The sequence below is a fragment of the Vollenhovia emeryi genome, unplaced genomic scaffold (genome assembly GCF_000949405.1).
Source record: "Vollenhovia emeryi isolate VEMERY1.0 unplaced genomic scaffold, V.emery_V1.0 DF939124.1, whole genome shotgun sequence".
Lineage (NCBI taxonomy): Eukaryota > Metazoa > Arthropoda > Insecta > Hymenoptera > Formicidae > Vollenhovia > Vollenhovia emeryi.
The window spans coordinates 1,691,341-1,703,091 of NW_011967242.1; the positions used below are offsets into that span (position 1 = coordinate 1,691,341).

The 11,751-nt window shown below is 43.5% G+C and overlaps 1 protein-coding gene across 1 annotated transcript in view; it reads left to right on the top strand.

Moving 5' to 3' along the window:
* The first annotated feature begins 1,558 nt into the window (after nt 1-1,558).
* LOC105569386 (1-phosphatidylinositol 4,5-bisphosphate phosphodiesterase epsilon-1-like) overlaps nt 1,559-11,751 on the top strand; it is a 162,016-nt gene continuing 151,823 nt past the window's right edge. The window contains exon 1 of the mRNA XM_012025814.1: nt 1,559-2,103. The gene's annotated coding sequence lies outside the window, so the exon portion shown is untranslated. The remainder of the gene's footprint in view (nt 2,104-11,751) is intronic.

Sequence of the window (11,751 nt, forward strand, 5' to 3'; positions counted from 1 at the left end):
GAAGAAGCGAGCAACATGTGCTCATTCAACGGCGGGGAGTTTTTCACGATTGTCACCATCTATAGGAAAATAAGTGGTAGCAAATATAAGAATGTTGGCATTGTGGAGAGACGACACAGCGTCCAACTCAGCTTTTTAGCTGTGTACGATTGTGTTGACTTGTGTCGTAGTTGGAAAGCACCGGATCGCACACTGTGTTACACAGGGGTCGCTTGTGTACATTGCTGGAAAGCACCCATTATGTCTATGCCTGTCGCACCGTCACACCGATTTCACACTACAACATCCGTCTCATTGGCTCCACCAAAATAATGGTGGATGCGCAGAAAGGATCGACGCAGAAACAAACCAAATGACGGAGTGGGCATACTAGTTGTACTATGGTGTGGCGTTAGCTTCAGCCGCGCGTTTCGAGTGTGCCCGCGTTATCCGCGGCTCCTATAAAATTCGCCAGAGCACATTTTAACATTTGTTACACGTTCGCCGTTATATTAAATAAAAAGCACAAATTAACACATATCCGCGCGAAAGGGCTCTCTCGCTCGCGGATATAAATCCCTCTGTGAGGTGAAATTGCGGGAAATCAAATAGTGCGCGAAAAGGCGAACGAATATATGCATACACGTATATACATATGTGCAATAAAGTTGTAACTGGGACGTGAGCGGAGCAGACCCTCGCGGTCGCTCGCCGAGGACGCCTTAAAATATGCTTCTGTCGCTCGATGAGAATCCTCGAAATATACTATCCACCGCCCTCCGGCGAAGATCCTTAAAATATATACGCCGGCGATTTTCAGGACGTCGCCGCACGCTGCAACGCGGACCGCGCCAAAGCCAAAGGGGTTGGCTATTCCGGGCGCCCCTGTAAGCTAGTCATGCAATTAAAATCCGTTCATCCGGCAAAAATGCTGAGAAGGGTTAATGAGCGCGCGCGCGCGCGCGCGCGCGTATCCCGTGCGCGACCGCGCTTGCGAGCGTAATTCCAGCAACCGTGCGCGATTACCCACGGTGTTTATCCCGCGGGGCAAACGAAGGGAGGTCGTCCTACTCTCCGGGAGCGGCGAGCGAGAGGAAGAAGAGCTTTTCGCGTCGCGCTGAGCCGAGCCGAGACCGAGCCGAGGCCGTTGGAGCGCGAACGGAAGTGGTTATCGATGCGCACCGGAAGCTCGCCGTTGTTGTTGTTGTGAAAGAGAGCCCTCTCTTCGGGGCACCCCCCGCGCGCGAGGGTCGAGCGGTGACCAGCGGCGAGAGAAAAAGACGAGGACGCGGATGAGGAAGAGCGGGAAGAACAGGTCGGGCGTGAGGACGGACTGGCGGAGGGGGACGGCGGAAGGTTGCCGCGAGGGCGCCGGGGGAGTTAAAGGGTGGCCGTCGCGAAGGATGGTCCGAGGGCGACGGAGGGCGGAAGATAAAAGGATAGGAAGAAGAGGCGACCAACGCGGACCAGTCCCGACGAGGGTGGGACGCATACGGTAGATCGCGAGCGAGGGGGGTTAGCGGTGTGGCACCACGACGCCGACGTCGAGTTGGGGTGGACGTACCGCAGGAGAGGGGCGCCATTATATTTGCGCAGGGCCGTCCAATAGGGCGCAGTATCGTCCCGACCGCCGTCGCGTGCATACGTCGTACTTACCCGTGTCTGGACTTGTGAAACGCGCGTAGAACCACCGTCGCCGCCGCCGTCGCCGCCGTCGTCGCTGTCGCCGTCGTCGCCGTCGCCGTCGCCACCTCCCCCTCCCCGAGCGTCCACGTCCGGTGTCCCGGCGAGGGTGAGATCCACGCGAGAGACGCGTACTCGTCCTCTCTCTCTCTCTCTCTCTCTCTCTCTCTCTCTCTTCTCTCTCTCTCTCTCTCTCTCTCTTTCCCACCGTCGTCCTCTCCCTCGCGTACGCCGTCTCCGTCTGTCTCCGTCTTCCCTCCCGTCTGTCCGTACCTCTCGATCCGTAATCTCTTCGCGCGCCGTACGTTCCGCATCGTCCTACCCCCTCGCCGCGTCGTCGCAACTTTTACTCGCCCGCACGCAGTATAAACAACAACGGGGAGCGCGAGAGTCCGCCCACGCACGAGGGTAGCAAGTGGAAAGTGTTGCGCTGCGACAAAAGTGAGTAGACAAAGTGGCTGCGCTTTAATGGGCAGGGGAAAAGGTGGAATTCTCTCCTGCTTGCTGCACGCTGGAATGGGGATCTAAAATCATTCCCCCTCCCCCCCCCCGTCCTCTTCTTACCCGAGATTGTCCCTCGTTTGGGCCCCCTTCGCTCCGTTTCTCATATACGTGGGGGCTCTGAGTGTTTCACTTTCACGCAACGCGATACCTCTATCGTAGGGTTTCGCCGACGGGGGCAGAGGCTCCGATTAATTGAGAATTGCTCCGATTAATCGCATTCCTTTCTACGCGGAGGCACGCGAACGACTCGGCAATATCGGAGGCGGAGATTTAAACGCGACACAGTGCGCGCTCAGCGATCTCCGTGAAAATTAAGTGCAGGGATTTGAAGGGCGCGCGCGCGCGAGAGAGAGAGAGAGAAATTTATAACAATTTAGGGTCTCGATGCGGAAAAAGTGTCCCTCACGAAAGTGCAACGTTCCCCGGCACTGAGAAGACCGGTAAATTTCCGACAAAGTTTCGCGTCTCGATGTCGTACACGGGACGAAGAAATAATTACGTTTGCGGCACGGCCGGCGTACGTACCTTCGCGGCGTCGAAGATTCAGAGTCGAGCGGAAATCGCGCGATCCCGCTTCAGATCGATCCCCGATTCGAGCCGACTGATTTTTCGCCACTTGCCGCGCGACCCATTATCGTAGGGGCACGTTCGATCGCGCGACTACGCAATTTGTTCTCCGCTGCTCTCAAACGCGCGGGGGGTGAGGGGTGGAGAGGGATTTCGCGGAGGAATTTGTAATTCGTCGCAACCTTTTAATTAACGACCCGATGCCCGGAGGAGGGGGAGGGGGTGACCGAGGCTCACGTCGAGTCGAGGCGGAACGCGGGCGAAACTGACTTGAGAAATTGGGAAACGTCGCCTCCTTACGTTTTGGAAACTTAATTCGCCGGAGCCCTTCAATTCGCGACCTCGCCAGGCATCTCTGTAATTAAGCCCCCCGTCGAATGTTCGCCGTAGGAATATAGGTTCCGTATTCCCCGAGGTGGCTGTCGCGCCCGGAGTGCCGATACGTTCCGTATATTGAAACTAACCGGCGATGAACTTGAAATTACTTCTGGACGAATCGCGGGCGTCCGCTCTTTTCGATGGACCAACGAGGCGGAGGGGCATCCCTGATTTTTAATAACTTCTGCGTACACGAGAGGAACCGTGCGCGAAGTTCGCTTTATAATTTTCTTACTTCGTTACTTCGTTATCCCTTAGTGTTATCGATCCGTACCTCGCGTATGCATTTAGCAATAATTGAGCGTCTTATTTCTAGACTTTGATGTGCTCGCTGTTCTTTTTAACAAAGTTAGAATCGTGCCAGGAAAATGCCGTGTAGTGTTAAACCTCGTATGTAGCTTCCCAAGCGGCAGAGTCACGTAAACGACGACGTGGCGACGCATGTTGGACGTCGGGAAACGTCACTTTGTCGTCCGCGGGCGTAACTCTGCTACCCGGGCAGGAACACGGTCCGTCTAATGAGATTTTTTAAGACGTAAGATTTAAGAAAGCGACCTGTCGCGGAGAATAATCGACCTCACATTCAACGTAAGTCTTACGTCTTAAAGATGTCATTGTAGACGCCGCACAATGTGACTTCTAATCCGACTGGGAGCCGACTCGCTGGATATTGTAATTTTTGTATTTATCGCGGCAATCTTGGTCCTACGCTAATCGTTCGTACGAATCGAGTCGCTGGAGTAATTTACATTTTTTCAGGCGCTGAAACGCGCTCACGTTCGCCTGGTGAACGTCGAAGACGGGAGAGAATTTACCAAAGATGCGTGACGAGCCTTAAGATCCTTTATCGGCGCGTGACTGTAATTCGAGTTAACATTTTCGCGTTGCGTGAAAGTTGTTGGATTAGAGAAAGTATATTTCAGTGAACCTTTTGAGGAAACGTATAACGCGAGGTAGGTAACAAGTGTGTGTGAGTGTGTGAGTGTGTGTGTGTGTGTTTCCATTCCTAGCGTGGCATGAATTCGAAAGACCTTCGTCCAGTATAATGAATTTTTAAGTACCTTGGACCTATTGAAGCTAAAATATAAAGTAGATCCCACTACGCATGTACCGCTAGAGTTCTTTTGAAAATTTCAAGCAGATGCACGGTCTTGTAGATATACGGTAATAGAAATTTTTGCCGTTTCTAGAACTATTTTGTAGTGCCGTTTGTAGAGTCATTCATATTAACAATTTAAATGTTATGCGAAGCATCATTTCTTATGCTTACAATGCGGTTTAAATAAGTAGACGCCTGCGGGCCTTATCCACCCTTGCAGAAATGTAATATTAAGAACCAGAAAAGGATTGAAATAATTAGAAATAATTAGGAGCTCAGTAATTGAATCGTTGGCAATCGCTGTACAGTGATTTTCTAGTAATTATTTCTGGTTTTGATTTCCAGTAGTATATTTCTATAAGTGTATGTTATGTGCGATTTTTTTTTTATTTTCACGGTTCACAGACTTATCTATATGTCTATATATATCTATATGCAATATAAATGTATAACAATAATAATGTAAACACATTCAAGGCTAACTCAATTATGCAGAATAATCAGATCCTATATTTAAATAATAATTTACACAGTAAAAAATCGTGTGTTGAAATGTTAAAATTTTCTTGCGTTACCAAGACTCGATTATTATTTCAATGTAAAATTAACATAAAACAGATATGCTATTATTTTCGCAACATTTTTACGTGCTATATTTATGTTAATATAATAACCTGACACTTCATGTATATCATTTAAAAATTGAATATCACTTTGAGTTCCTTTAACACAATTATTTCACAAAATCAACCAAACCATGTAACATCGACATTTCTTAAAAGTTATCTCAATTATTCTAATTTGTAACTATTCGTACTTATCCTGTCTGTTTTTATTACATCGCACTTGTGGTTAAAAGGACATAAACATAAATGTGAAGTATAGTGTTAATTAATTAACATTTATTATTCGTCAAAAAGCAACACGCGCGATGAATGTTATTTCAACTTTTTAGACTGGACTTTTCGGGACATGTGAAAAATGTTAACATTAACATTTTATTTTTTACTGTGTAGGAGCGATTAGATTTTCTGGAATAATTCACCGTCCTCTTCTCAATTAGATCAATTTTCGCAATTACAGATAGCAAAGTATTAACGATGTCCTTTACTATTTTACACCCTCGCAGTGATAAATTAATTTTGCAACAAAGAAACGAAGAAATGGAAACGGCGACAAAAATACAGGAGCGTTAATAAAAGAACACGACACAGTTGACGCGAGTATTATCAAAACATGCTTCTCTTCGATTATATTTTCTCGCGAGAAAGAAGTAGTCCTTTCTTAACCGGAATAAATTTCTGCCCTCTCGCGCGCTTTTCGCCCCGTCACACATCCCTGATTCATTTTGGTTCAATTATACAAATCATAAAAAAATTAAGGCGCTCTTGTAACGAATTTGCTTCATTTCAGTTCATATTTTTCATGTGTCTGCGCGCACGGGATATTCATGATATTCCCGTAGAATATCACGGAATCCGCCGCGTTGCGCCTCTTGTATTCTAATAAAATTACACTCATTACTTTGTGCCATTGATACAATAGATATCATTACCGCACGTCAGATTTACGACAGGGTTATCCGTAATAACATCTTTCTGCATGTTAAAATACAATGCGAAAAATAATCACATTTATAATCGACGTACACGGTAAAAAATTAAATGTTAATGTTAACATTTTTGACATGTCCCGAAAAGTCCACACTAAATTTTAAGTTAAAATAATATTTGTGGCGCGTGTTACTTTTTGACAAATTATAAATGTTAATTAATTACTCAACACTACACTTTTACATTTATGTTTATGTTCTTTCAACTTTAAGCGTAATGTAATAAAAACAGACGGGATAGGTAAACTGTACGAATAGCTACAAATCAGAATAGTTGAAATAATTTTTAAGAAATGTCGATATTACACGTTTTGTTAAAAGAACTCAAGATAGTATTCAATTTTTAAATAACATACATATAACACATAAAACGAATTTTCGTGTAACGAAAATAACAACAAATACGTTTTATGTTAATTTTACACTGAAGTAAGAATCAAATCTTAGTAACACAGAAAAATTTTTACATTGGAACACACGATTTTTCACTGTGTGCATTTTAAAATACAATGTGAAAAATAATTACGTTTATAATTAACGTAAGTACACGCGGATAAAACGCTGGCTCTGTTATTCAATTATCAACACCGAGTAATCGCACGAAAATATTGTGCCGTGTGCAAAATAATACCTCGGACGTGCGCAAGAATTTCGGCCAACGGGGGACATTCAGCACATTTGCAGTCCAAGATACAGAAATCAAAGCTCGCGGTTAATTTTCATTAAGAGTGTAACTACATAACGAGAATGCCGGTAACAATTTGTGGATGCTTATTTAGGTCAACTTAATGCCGCCTTTCCGACTAATAACGGTCAGTAATATTAATAACGTGTTATGTACTTTCGCGTGTGCGGGCAAATTGTAGCGTTGCCGCACGTCATTATTACATAAAAGCTCTGAGTTACTGCGCGAACTTCTATTTTAGTTAATTAAAAATGAAGCCTTTCTTTCGAGCGCGCACGGCCGCGTTTATCTCGCGGCGCACGCATGCGATCTGGTTAGTAATTCTGATAACATCCGCCGAGGAAAAAGATATGGAGCGATATCACGCGGAATCTTGCCTTTACAACTTATGTATCGCCGATGGAAACGACATCGCTCTCTTTTTTTCTCTCTCTCTTTAATTTCACGCGGAGGAAAGGCACATACATTTTTTAAGTTCGGAGAATTTCGACTCGCGCAACTCACTCGCGTCTGGTAAACGAGAGTTCCATGAGAATTAAAAGAAAATGCGTTATATTACGCGCTATAAATAAATATCAAGGAAATGCAATATCGGAAATGGATACAACTTCTTTATTACATTAGCGATATATGAAACACGCGCGTGTATGGGTATATTATGAAATAAAATTCGAATCGTTAGAATGGAGGACTTGTCATATTCGTTTCCGATATTACATTTCTCGAAGAACAAAATTATATATAATAAAATTTCTGCCGACAAAGTTGAACTCGGGGAAAGCATGGCCTTATTTATATCGCTGATACTTCACGGTAACTCGTAGGAGAAAATATAATATACAGTTTACATACACACAGACTAGGGAAAGTATCCTTTGCAGACTGTAGTTATATTGAAATTTTTACTCGGCAAATATTGATATTACAAATGCGTATATTATTGAAAAGGGCGATTTTAAAAATATATCTGACACGTGTGTGGGACCGATTGTTTATTTTCTAAACACGCAATTAATCAAATCTCATTTATTTGTCTCTAATGGCTCGATTGCAATGATTGTTAGCGGAAAGAGTCTTTTTATTTATTCTAATAAATAAGAACTTACGCACAGGTTGTCTGCCTTGAATAGGAAGAACAGAGAATCGAACTCTCTGCGTAAAGGAGAGTACGGCGGCACATTTTGTGTATTAATAATTTAGTAGCGACAGCTCTTAAATAAAGTTAACACTGAGAGCCTATTTACGGTATCGGGTCATATCACGAACGTCAGTTCAACTTTAAAATCGTCTTTAAAAATTACAGCGCTGCTAATATTATGAGGAAGATCGCTGTGAGTCGCATTTAAAGTATTTCCATTCAATTGTTTAACTCGGCGGCGCCTCGAGTATATCAGTTTTATCCGCCGTGACGTCAGTTCGATTGGAAAAGTCTCAAAGATACGCGTTACATCATAAACCGCTTCTTCCCGAGAGGGTGATAAAAATTTGCGTCAACACGCGAATACGTCACAATAGCGACGGTATATTCAAAATTAGATATATCAATCTTTTATTAGAGCTTTCTTTGTGCGACGTGCTCTAAACGCATTTATGGAAATTGATATTGCACGAGAAAATACACTTCAGGACATGCTTACTCGCGAGCTTCCATCACGATGACAAAGTTACTACGCGGAATGCATAATTTTTTTATTAAAATTCTTCACGAACTCATCGCGAACTTTTGCGCGGGGTCGAAACGCTCTCGAGATGGAGTTCGCGATCGAGCGCGTGAATTTAAATTTAAATCCGAATCGTTTATCCGTTTGTCGCGAAGGTAAAAATGCCGCCGTGTACCCATTAAGCCGGATCAAAATTCTGGGTGCGCTTTGCGCAAGAGTCGCGCATTTTGTACAAAAAAAAGGGGGGAGGGGATATCCGTGCAATTCGTTGCTGTAATTGGATTGGTCCGGTTGAAATTAAACTCGTCTGTTTTTATTGAAATTCCTAGGGAAACTCGATGCACAGTTTATAGGGTGTGCAATAAAATATAGGAGAGCCACGGAGTTTTCGTGTTTTGCATTTTAATGCTTCCTGTTTCTTTGCCGTACGGCGTGGTCTTGCGAATTTCCAATCTTCGCCACGTAGTTGCGCGTCTCATATTTTTCGCTGTGAATTCCCGTCGAACGCGGTACAGCTCGTCGATTACAGATTATTTTAAACTGTTACTCGAATTAGATTCTCTCTCGAGCTTTCGCTTAAAGTGCTATTCAGAGGGGCCATTCATTTGTCTTTGCTCCCCTCAAGCAAGCAACCTATAATTCACTCGTACACCGGCAAATCCAATTAACCACTTACGCGTTATTCAGTATAGATTAAATGTGATGAAATAATTTTTTTTAACGCACGCGTGTACGGTGTAGTTTATGAAATATACAAGAGAAAAATAATTCCTGATTTTATTGTTAGTTGCTCAAAGTTCGCGTTCGCGCGTTCCCTTTTTCTGCTTAATGAAATGTATTGCTACAACGTACACACGTGCTGAATAATTAATTTTGTAGAATTAAATGGACACAAAATTCTTACACAATAGATTAAAAAATACTGTTATTATAAAATTTACTTTAACATTACCATGAAATTTACTAAAATGCACTACCACAAAAGATGTAACATTAATTTCAATTAATTCCCATTGCAAAGGCTTTGTTGAGTAGCTGAAAATGATCGTTCCGTGTTTCTTACGAGTGCAATATGAAAATACAAACGATTCAACGAGAGAACGGCTTGCGCCTCAAAGATTGAATAGTCGGTCGGTTGGTTTTCGCGGTTCGCAGGAAGAAATTGGCGGTTCGCAGGAAGAAATTGAGCGATTACGCCGCGTGCGCCGGCGTGTCTCGTAATAGATGTATCTCAATGCGGAGTTCAATGAATTCGCTATCTCACATGCGCGGATTAACCGACGCGATCAGTCAATTCAGCGGAAAACTACGTTTTCAGTTCGGCCTGAGCATCCAAGTAAAACGTAATTTATTTTCCCGGTGCGCAGTGTTGCTCGTTTCCGGACGTACCTGTGGGAATGTCGTAAAGAGGAACGATATATCGAACGATAAGCAAACACGTTCGGGATAGTCATCCGAGGGTGCCGGTGCGCCCGCGCGAAATGCGGTTGTAATTGCCATGCAGCGAGGGAAGGTAAATTGATAATTGCCATGCGTCAAGAGAGGCTAGATTGCTAATTGCTGCGCGAAATATAAAGCGAGCACAATTGAGTTTACGCGCTCGTCGGCGTAGATTTTATAAACGATCTTCCGCGTTCGGCGTAATTTTTTTAACGATCAAACCGATTCTCTCCATTTTCGCGACGATGAGTAATAATGATCTTAAGTTAAAGCACACACACACACACACACAATTTCTGTGGTGTACACTTATCTAGGATTATATTAGTCCGTAGGAAAGTGAAAATTTCAAGTTACCTCGTCAAATAACAAAGAAATTAATTTATCGAAATCAAGTAATAACAAAGGGGGCTCAGAGCCTGAGAAAGGTTGTAGTGTCCAATAAAATTATTTTAATTACAAATGCATATATACGCTTCGGTCCTTATTGAACTATCCTCAGTATAAAGAAGAGATAAATTCGATTTAACACGTGGATGGATTCGCAAATTAAATATCTACAGAGAATTACGCAGTCGTTACTGTAAAATTAAAGGACATAAAAATTTACCGATCAAATTGTAAAATTGAAGATACAAAAGTATTGTGAGATCTTTCATCAAGAATGCTACGATTAGTGTCGCTGTTGCGTTAAGCATTTTTTTTTTTAGAGCTATCGTCGTTGCTTTGCATTACATTCGTTTGCATAACGTAAAGAGGATTATTCTATTCCCGCGGCGTGCAATCAAATCTACGTAATTATTCTATTGCGCGTATCAAGTGTAATTCTTACTCCTGTCTCTGAAATTTAGAGATCGGAAGATTTGAGAAATGCGAGACAAAACGAGAGAGCGTTTCTTTCCGCTTTCGCGAAACAAGAAAAGTTCAACGATTGCATATAATTTACTTATCTCAATGAATATGACATAATATCGTGGCGGGAATCTGAAACACGGATTAACGGAATTTCTCTCACTTTACGAGCTTCCGCTCTCGATACAGCGGGTCTCTCGCGGGAAGGAGATTTCTTTTTAATTCGATACGCCGTTTCCAAGAGAGAATGTAACTTACTTAACCGCAAGCTGCTCGGTTGTGGACCGCGCACTATAAACCGATACCGATATCGGTATAGCAATTGAGAACAAGACCGTTTTTAATATCTCCGCGCGCGCCAGCCTCAGATATCCGTGCTTTTAGAAGCACCGTATTGCATACGACATATATTAAAATGCGCTTCCCGCGCGTATTCGTTTTTCACACAAAACAAAATTGTTTTCATTGTTTCCGAAACAATAACATTTTCTCGTCGCGAGAGCCGGCATCTACAACAAGTGTATTTCTTTAATAATAGAAATAAGTTGAATTTACACGAACCGATCTTTTTAATTTGTCTCGTAGCTCAAGATTCAGTATTCAAGAATTCTGTTTGTAATCTTACGTGCCACGAAAATTGAGAAAAATCAAACTGTGCGTATACAATTCAACTTGATGCTTTTACACTAAAGTGCACTGCGCATAAAATTATAAGTGGAATTCTAGAACGATTGAAATGAGTTTGGTGCCGCGTTAAATTGTGAAATTTATTAAACGCAAGTTACTCCTCGTCTGCTGAATTTAATGTTGTAAGGCAAACGTTCCAGGAGACGTCGCGTCTTCCAGAAGAACGACTCGCGCTCAATGTTCTTCGAGTAAATGCAAACGAATATTTCTGATGATATGGTAACAAGATCGTTTCCGTTTGCCGCGGATACAATTAAGGGTCGAAGGGTACTGAAGGGGCGTCGCGCAAACTCGCCCCCTTACGTTCCCGGCCACTTCGACAATGCGCGAGAAAAGTGTCGCGCCGAACAAGCTCCCCGGGCGCGGTGTCGCGATCGGTGAACTTTAACGAGTCACGCGATCAGGTCGATCGGTTACGAACCCGTCGACAGCGCGTTCGCCAATTCCATTTGACGACGCGTCAAACGTCGAGGGAAACGGATGCCAAAGGAGTGACTTTTTAGGGTCACTGACACTTTTGCACACAAGCACTTTCCCCGGTTTCGTTTAGAGAGCAGGAACGCACATCCTCCCCATCTTCCTTCCCCCCCCTCTCTCTCTCTCT